Below are 9083 nucleotides of genomic sequence, written 5' to 3' on the forward strand. Positions count from 1 at the left end.
TTCAAAATTTTGAAAAGTTTCAAAATTTTGAAACTTTTCACAAATTTGAATCGGCGATAACTTCCTGAGTTTTTATCCGATTCTTATGCCCGGCATATCGTTGGATGCGTCTTGAGCTTGCGCAACTTTTTGCTGAACACCCCGACCCGATCCGACCGCCCCCCGCTGAGTTATTCCCGGAAAACCAGTTTTTCCGGAATAACTCAGCGGGGGGCGGTCGGATCGGGTCGGGGTGTTCAGCAAAAAGTTGCGCGAGCTCAAGACGCATCCAACGATATGCCGGACATAAGAATCGGACAAAAACTCAGGAAGTTATCGCCGATTTTCCACGGGAATGCTGTCCCGCCAGCAGCATTCCAGCGAAAACTGGTTTTTCGGGAATAACTCAGCGGGGGGCGGTCGGATCGGGTCGGGGTGTTCAGCAAAAAGTTGCGCAAGCTCAAGACGCATCCAACGATATGCCGGGCATAAGAATCGGACAAAAACTCAGGAAGTTATCGCCGATTTTCCACGGGAATGCTGTCCCGCCAGCAGCATTCCCGTGGAAAATCGGCGATAACTTCCTGAGTTTTTGTCCGATTCTTATGCCCGGCATATCGTTGGATGCGTCTTGAGCTTGCGCAACTTTTTGCTGAACACCCCGACCCGATCCGACCGCCTCCCGCTGAGTTATTCCCGGAAAACCAGTTTTTCCGGAATAACTCAGCGGGGGGCGGTCGGATCGGGTCGGGGTGTTCAGCAAAAAGTTGCGCGAGCTCAAGACGCATCCAACGATATGCCGGACATAAGAATCGGATAAAAACTCAGGAAGTTATCGCCGATTCAAATTTGTGAAAAGTTTCAAAATTTTGAAACTTTTCAAAATTTTGAAACATTTCAAAATTTTGAAACTTTTCACAAATTTGAATCGGCGATAACTTCCTGAGTTTTTGTCCGATTCTTATGTCCGGCATATCGTTGGATGCGTCTTGAGCTTGCGCAACTTTTTGCTGAACACCTCGACCCGATCCGACCGCTCCCCGCTGAGTTATTCCCGGAAAACCAGTTTTTCCGGAATAACTCAGCGGGGGGCGGTCGGATCGGGTCGGGGTGTTCAGCAAAAAGTTGCGCGAGCTCAAGACGCATCCAACGATATGCCGGACATAAGAATCGGACAAAAACTCAGGAAGTTATCGCCGATTCAAATTTGTGAAAAGTTTCAAAATTTTGAAATGTTTCAAAATTTTGAAAAGTTTCAAAATTTTGAAACTTTTCACAAATTTGAATCGGCGATAACTTCCTGAGTTTTTATCCGATTCTTATGCCCGGCATATCGTTGGATGCGTCTTGAGCTTGCGCAACTTTTTGCTGAACACCCCGACCCGATCCGACCGCCCCCCGCTGAGTTATTCCCGGAAAACCAGTTTTTCCGGAATAACTCAGCGGGGGGCGGTCGGATCGGGTCGGGGTGTTCAGCAAAAAGTTGCGCGAGCTCAAGACGCATCCAACGATATGCCGGACATAAGAATCGGACAAAAACTCAGGAAGTTATCGCCGATTTTCCACGGGAATGCTGTCCCGCCAGCAGCATTCCAGCGAAAACTGGTTTTTCGGGAATAACTCAGCGGGGAGCGGTCGGATCGGGTCGGGGTGTTCAGCAAAAAGTTGCGCAAGCTCAAGACGCATCCAACGATATGCCGGGCATAAGAATCGGACAAAAACTCAGGAAGTTATCGCCGATTTTCCACGGGAATGCTGTCCCGCCAGCAGCATTCCCGTGGAAAATCGGCGATAACTTCCTGAGTTTTTGTCCGATTCTTATGCCCGGCATATCGTTGGATGCGTCTTGAGCTTGCGCAACTTTTTGCTGAACACCCCGACCCGATCCGACCGCCCCCCGCTGAGTTATTCCCGGAAAACCAGTTTTTCCGGAATAACTCAGCGGGGGGCGGTCGGATCGGGTCGGGGTGTTCAGCAAAAAGTTGCGCGAGCTCAAGACGCATCCAACGATATGCCGGACATAAGAATCGGACAAAAACTCAGGAAGTTATCGCCGATTCAAATTTGTGAAAAGTTTCAAAATTTTGAAATGTTTCAAAATTTTGAAAAGTTTCAAAATTTTGAAACTTTTCACAAATTTGAATCGGCGATAACTTCCTGAGTTTTTATCCGATTCTTATGCCCGGCATATCGTTGGATGCGTCTTGAGCTTGCGCAACTTTTTGCTGAACACCCCGACCCGATCCGACCGCCCCCCGCTGAGTTATTCCCGGAAAACCAGTTTTTCCGGAATAACTCAGCGGGGGGCGGTCGGATCGGGTCGGGGTGTTCAGCAAAAAGTTGCGCGAGCTCAAGACGCATCCAACGATATGCCGGACATAAGAATCGGACAAAAACTCAGGAAGTTATCGCCGATTTTCCACGGGAATGCTGTCCCGCCAGCAGCATTCCAGCGAAAACTGGTTTTTCGGGAATAACTCAGCGGGGGGCGGTCGGATCGGGTCGGGGTGTTCAGCAAAAAGTTGCGCAAGCTCAAGACGCATCCAACGATATGCCGGGCATAAGAATCGGACAAAAACTCAGGAAGTTATCGCCGATTTTCCACGGGAATGCTGTCCCGCCAGCAGCATTCCCGTGGAAAATCGGCGATAACTTCCTGAGTTTTTGTCCGATTCTTATGCCCGGCATATCGTTGGATGCGTCTTGAGCTTGCGCAACTTTTTGCTGAACACCCCGACCCGATCCGACCGCCTCCCGCTGAGTTATTCCCGGAAAACCAGTTTTTCCGGAATAACTCAGCGGGGGGCGGTCGGATCGGGTCGGGGTGTTCAGCAAAAAGTTGCGCGAGCTCAAGACGCATCCAATTCTTATGCCCGGCATATCGTTGGATGCGTCTTGAGCTTGCGCAACTTTTTGCTGAACACCCCGACCCGATCCGACCGCCCCCCGCTGAGTTATTCCCGGAAAACCAGTTTTTCCGGAATAACTCAGCGGGGGGCGGTCGGATCGGGTCGGGGTGTTCAGCAAAAAGTTGCGCGAGCTCAAGACGCATCCAACGATATGCCGGACATAAGAATCGGACAAAAACTCAGGAAGTTATCGCCGATTTTCCACGGGAATGCTGTCCCGCCAGCAGCATTCCAGCGAAAACTGGTTTTTCGGGAATAACTCAGCGGGGGGCGGTCGGATCGGGTCGGGGTGTTCAGCAAAAAGTTGCGCAAGCTCAAGACGCATCCAACGATATGCCGGGCATAAGAATCGGACAAAAACTCAGGAAGTTATCGCCGATTTTCCACGGGAATGCTGTCCCGCCAGCAGCATTCCCGTGGAAAATCGGCGATAACTTCCTGAGTTTTTGTCCGATTCTTATGCCCGGCATATCGTTGGATGCGTCTTGAGCTTGCGCAACTTTTTGCTGAACACCCCGACCCGATCCGACCGCCTCCCGCTGAGTTATTCCCGGAAAACCAGTTTTTCCGGAATAACTCAGCGGGGGGCGGTCGGATCGGGTCGGGGTGTTCAGCAAAAAGTTGCGCGAGCTCAAGACGCATCCAACGATATGCCGGACATAAGAATCGGACAAAAACTCAGGAAGTTATCGCCGATTCAAATTTGTGAAAAGTTTCAAAATTTTGAAATGTTTCAAAATTTTGAAAAGTTTCAAAATTTTGAAACTTTTCACAAATTTGAATCGGCGATAACTTCCTGAGTTTTTATCCGATTCTTATGTCCGGCATATCGTTGGATGCGTCTTGAGCTTGCGCAACTTTTTGCTGAACACCCCGACCCGATCCGACCGCTCCCCACTGAGTTATTCCCGGAAAACCAGTTTTTCCGGAATAACTCAGCGGGGGGCGGTCGGATCGGGTCGGGGTGTTCAGCAAAAAGTTGCGCGAGCTCAAGACGCATCCAACGATATGCCGGACATAAGAATCGGACAAAAACTCAGGAAGTTATCGCCGATTCAAATTTGTGAAAAGTTTCAAAATTTTGAAATGTTTCAAAATTTTGAAAAGTTTCAAAATTTTGAAACTTTTCACAAATTTGAATCGGCGATAACTTCCTGAGTTTTTATCCGATTCTTATGCCCGGCATATCGTTGGATGCGTCTTGAGCTTGCGCAACTTTTTGCTGAACACCCCGACCCGATCCGACCGCCCCCCGCTGAGTTATTCCCGGAAAACCAGTTTTTCCGGAATAACTCAGCGGGGGGCGGTCGGATCGGGTCGGGGTGTTCAGCAAAAAGTTGCGCGAGCTCAAGACGCATCCAACGATATGCCGGACATAAGAATCGGACAAAAACTCAGGAAGTTATCGCCGATTTTCCACGGGAATGCTGTCCCGCCAGCAGCATTCCAGCGAAAACTGGTTTTTCGGGAATAACTCAGCGGGGGGCGGTCGGATCGGGTCGGGGTGTTCAGCAAAAAGTTGCGCAAGCTCAAGACGCATCCAACGATATGCCGGGCATAAGAATCGGACAAAAACTCAGGAAGTTATCGCCGATTTTCCACGGGAATGCTGTCCCGCCAGCAGCATTCCCGTGGAAAATCGGCGATAACTTCCTGAGTTTTTGTCCGATTCTTATGCCCGGCATATCGTTGGATGCGTCTTGAGCTTGCGCAACTTTTTGCTGAACACCCCGACCCGATCCGACCGCCTCCCGCTGAGTTATTCCCGGAAAACCAGTTTTTCCGGAATAACTCAGCGGGGGGCGGTCGGATCGGGTCGGGGTGTTCAGCAAAAAGTTGCGCGAGCTCAAGACGCATCCAACGATATGCCGGACATAAGAATCGGATAAAAACTCAGGAAGTTATCGCCGATTCAAATTTGTGAAAAGTTTCAAAATTTTGAAACTTTTCAAAATTTTGAAACATTTCAAAATTTTGAAACTTTTCACAAATTTGAATCGGCGATAACTTCCTGAGTTTTTGTCCGATTCTTATGTCCGGCATATCGTTGGATGCGTCTTGAGCTTGCGCAACTTTTTGCTGAACACCTCGACCCGATCCGACCGCTCCCCGCTGAGTTATTCCCGGAAAACCAGTTTTTCCGGAATAACTCAGCGGGGGGCGGTCGGATCGGGTCGGGGTGTTCAGCAAAAAGTTGCGCGAGCTCAAGACGCATCCAACGATATGCCGGACATAAGAATCGGACAAAAACTCAGGAAGTTATCGCCGATTCAAATTTGTGAAAAGTTTCAAAATTTTGAAATGTTTCAAAATTTTGAAAAGTTTCAAAATTTTGAAACTTTTCACAAATTTGAATCGGCGATAACTTCCTGAGTTTTTATCCGATTCTTATGCCCGGCATATCGTTGGATGCGTCTTGAGCTTGCGCAACTTTTTGCTGAACACCCCGACCCGATCCGACCGCCCCCCGCTGAGTTATTCCCGGAAAACCAGTTTTTCCGGAATAACTCAGCGGGGGGCGGTCGGATCGGGTCGGGGTGTTCAGCAAAAAGTTGCGCGAGCTCAAGACGCATCCAACGATATGCCGGACATAAGAATCGGACAAAAACTCAGGAAGTTATCGCCGATTTTCCACGGGAATGCTGTCCCGCCAGCAGCATTCCAGCGAAAACTGGTTTTTCGGGAATAACTCAGCGGGGAGCGGTCGGATCGGGTCGGGGTGTTCAGCAAAAAGTTGCGCAAGCTCAAGACGCATCCAACGATATGCCGGGCATAAGAATCGGACAAAAACTCAGGAAGTTATCGCCGATTTTCCACGGGAATGCTGTCCCGCCAGCAGCATTCCCGTGGAAAATCGGCGATAACTTCCTGAGTTTTTGTCCGATTCTTATGCCCGGCATATCGTTGGATGCGTCTTGAGCTTGCGCAACTTTTTGCTGAACACCCCGACCCGATCCGACCGCCCCCCGCTGAGTTATTCCCGGAAAACCAGTTTTTCCGGAATAACTCAGCGGGGGGCGGTCGGATCGGGTCGGGGTGTTCAGCAAAAAGTTGCGCGAGCTCAAGACGCATCCAACGATATGCCGGACATAAGAATCGGACAAAAACTCAGGAAGTTATCGCCGATTCAAATTTGTGAAAAGTTTCAAAATTTTGAAATGTTTCAAAATTTTGAAAAGTTTCAAAATTTTGAAACTTTTCACAAATTTGAATCGGCGATAACTTCCTGAGTTTTTATCCGATTCTTATGCCCGGCATATCGTTGGATGCGTCTTGAGCTTGCGCAACTTTTTGCTGAACACCCCGACCCGATCCGACCGCCCCCCGCTGAGTTATTCCCGGAAAACCAGTTTTTCCGGAATAACTCAGCGGGGGGCGGTCGGATCGGGTCGGGGTGTTCAGCAAAAAGTTGCGCGAGCTCAAGACGCATCCAACGATATGCCGGACATAAGAATCGGACAAAAACTCAGGAAGTTATCGCCGATTTTCCACGGGAATGCTGTCCCGCCAGCAGCATTCCAGCGAAAACTGGTTTTTCGGGAATAACTCAGCGGGGGGCGGTCGGATCGGGTCGGGGTGTTCAGCAAAAAGTTGCGCAAGCTCAAGACGCATCCAACGATATGCCGGGCATAAGAATCGGACAAAAACTCAGGAAGTTATCGCCGATTTTCCACGGGAATGCTGTCCCGCCAGCAGCATTCCCGTGGAAAATCGGCGATAACTTCCTGAGTTTTTGTCCGATTCTTATGCCCGGCATATCGTTGGATGCGTCTTGAGCTTGCGCAACTTTTTGCTGAACACCCCGACCCGATCCGACCGCCTCCCGCTGAGTTATTCCCGGAAAACCAGTTTTTCCGGAATAACTCAGCGGGGGGCGGTCGGATCGGGTCGGGGTGTTCAGCAAAAAGTTGCGCGAGCTCAAGACGCATCCAATTCTTATGCCCGGCATATCGTTGGATGCGTCTTGAGCTTGCGCAACTTTTTGCTGAACACCCCGACCCGATCCGACCGCCCCCCGCTGAGTTATTCCCGGAAAACCAGTTTTTCCGGAATAACTCAGCGGGGGGCGGTCGGATCGGGTCGGGGTGTTCAGCAAAAAGTTGCGCGAGCTCAAGACGCATCCAACGATATGCCGGACATAAGAATCGGACAAAAACTCAGGAAGTTATCGCCGATTTTCCACGGGAATGCTGTCCCGCCAGCAGCATTCCAGCGAAAACTGGTTTTTCGGGAATAACTCAGCGGGGGGCGGTCGGATCGGGTCGGGGTGTTCAGCAAAAAGTTGCGCAAGCTCAAGACGCATCCAACGATATGCCGGGCATAAGAATCGGACAAAAACTCAGGAAGTTATCGCCGATTTTCCACGGGAATGCTGTCCCGCCAGCAGCATTCCCGTGGAAAATCGGCGATAACTTCCTGAGTTTTTGTCCGATTCTTATGCCCGGCATATCGTTGGATGCGTCTTGAGCTTGCGCAACTTTTTGCTGAACACCCCGACCCGATCCGACCGCCTCCCGCTGAGTTATTCCCGGAAAACCAGTTTTTCCGGAATAACTCAGCGGGGGGCGGTCGGATCGGGTCGGGGTGTTCAGCAAAAAGTTGCGCGAGCTCAAGACGCATCCAACGATATGCCGGACATAAGAATCGGACAAAAACTCAGGAAGTTATCGCCGATTCAAATTTGTGAAAAGTTTCAAAATTTTGAAATGTTTCAAAATTTTGAAAAGTTTCAAAATTTTGAAACTTTTCACAAATTTGAATCGGCGATAACTTCCTGAGTTTTTATCCGATTCTTATGTCCGGCATATCGTTGGATGCGTCTTGAGCTTGCGCAACTTTTTGCTGAACACCCCGACCCGATCCGACCGCTCCCCACTGAGTTATTCCCGGAAAACCAGTTTTTCCGGAATAACTCAGCGGGGGGCGGTCGGATCGGGTCGGGGTGTTCAGCAAAAAGTTGCGCGAGCTCAAGACGCATCCAACGATATGCCGGACATAAGAATCGGACAAAAACTCAGGAAGTTATCGCCGATTTTCCACGGGAATGCTGTCCCGCCAGCAGCATTCCAGCGAAAACTGGTTTTTCGGGAATAACTCAGCGGGGAGCGGTCGGATCGGGTCGGGGTGTTCAGCAAAAAGTTGCGCAAGCTCAAGACGCATCCAACGATATGCCGGGCATAAGAATCGGACAAAAACTCAGGAAGTTATCGCCGATTTTCCACGGGAATGCTGTCCCGCCAGCAGCATTCCCGTGGAAAATCGGCGATAACTTCCTGAGTTTTTGTCCGATTTTTATGCCCGGCATATCGTTGGATGCGTCTTGAGCTTGCGCAACTTTTTGCTGAACACCCCGACCCGATCCGACCGCTCCCCGCTGAGTTATTCCCGGAAAACCAGTTTTTCCGGAATAACTCAGCGGGGGGCGGTCGGATCGGGTCGGGGTGTTCAGCAAAAAGTTGCGCAAGCTCAAGACGCATCCAACGATATGCCGGACATAAGAATCGGACAAAAACTCAGGAAGTTATCGCCGATTTTCCACGGGAATGCTGTCCCGCCAGCAGCATTCCAGCGAAAACTGGTTTTTCGGGAATAACTCAGCGGGGAGCGGTCGGATCGGGTCGGGGTGTTCAGCAAAAAGTTGCGCAAGCTCAAGACGCATCCAACGATATGCCGGGCATAAGAATCGGACAAAAACTCAGGAAGTTATCGCCGATTTTCCACGGGAATGCTGTCCCGCCAGCAGCATTCCAGCGAAAACTGGTTTTTCGGGAATAACTCAGCGGGGAGCGGTCGGATCGGGTCGGGGTGTTCAGCAAAAAGTTGCGCAAGCTCAAGACGCATCCAACGATATGCCGGGCATAAGAATCGGACAAAAACTCAGGAAGTTATCGCCGATTTTCCACGGGAATGCTGTCCCGCCAGCAGCATTCCCGTGGAAAATCGGCGATAACTTCCTGAGTTTTTGTCCGATTCTTATGCCCGGCATATCGTTGGATGCGTCTTGAGCTTGCGCAACTTTTTGCTGAACACCCCGACCCGATCCGACCGCTCCCCGCTGAGTTATTCCCGGAAAACCAGTTTTTCCGGAATAACTCAGCGGGGGGCGGTCGGATCGGGTCGGGGTGTTCAGCAAAAAGTTGCGCGAGCTCAAGACGCATCCAACGATATGCCGGACATAAGAATCGGACAAAAACT

The sequence above is a fragment of the Anopheles maculipalpis genome, chromosome 2RL (genome assembly GCF_943734695.1).
Source record: "Anopheles maculipalpis chromosome 2RL, idAnoMacuDA_375_x, whole genome shotgun sequence".
Lineage (NCBI taxonomy): Eukaryota > Metazoa > Arthropoda > Insecta > Diptera > Culicidae > Anopheles > Anopheles maculipalpis.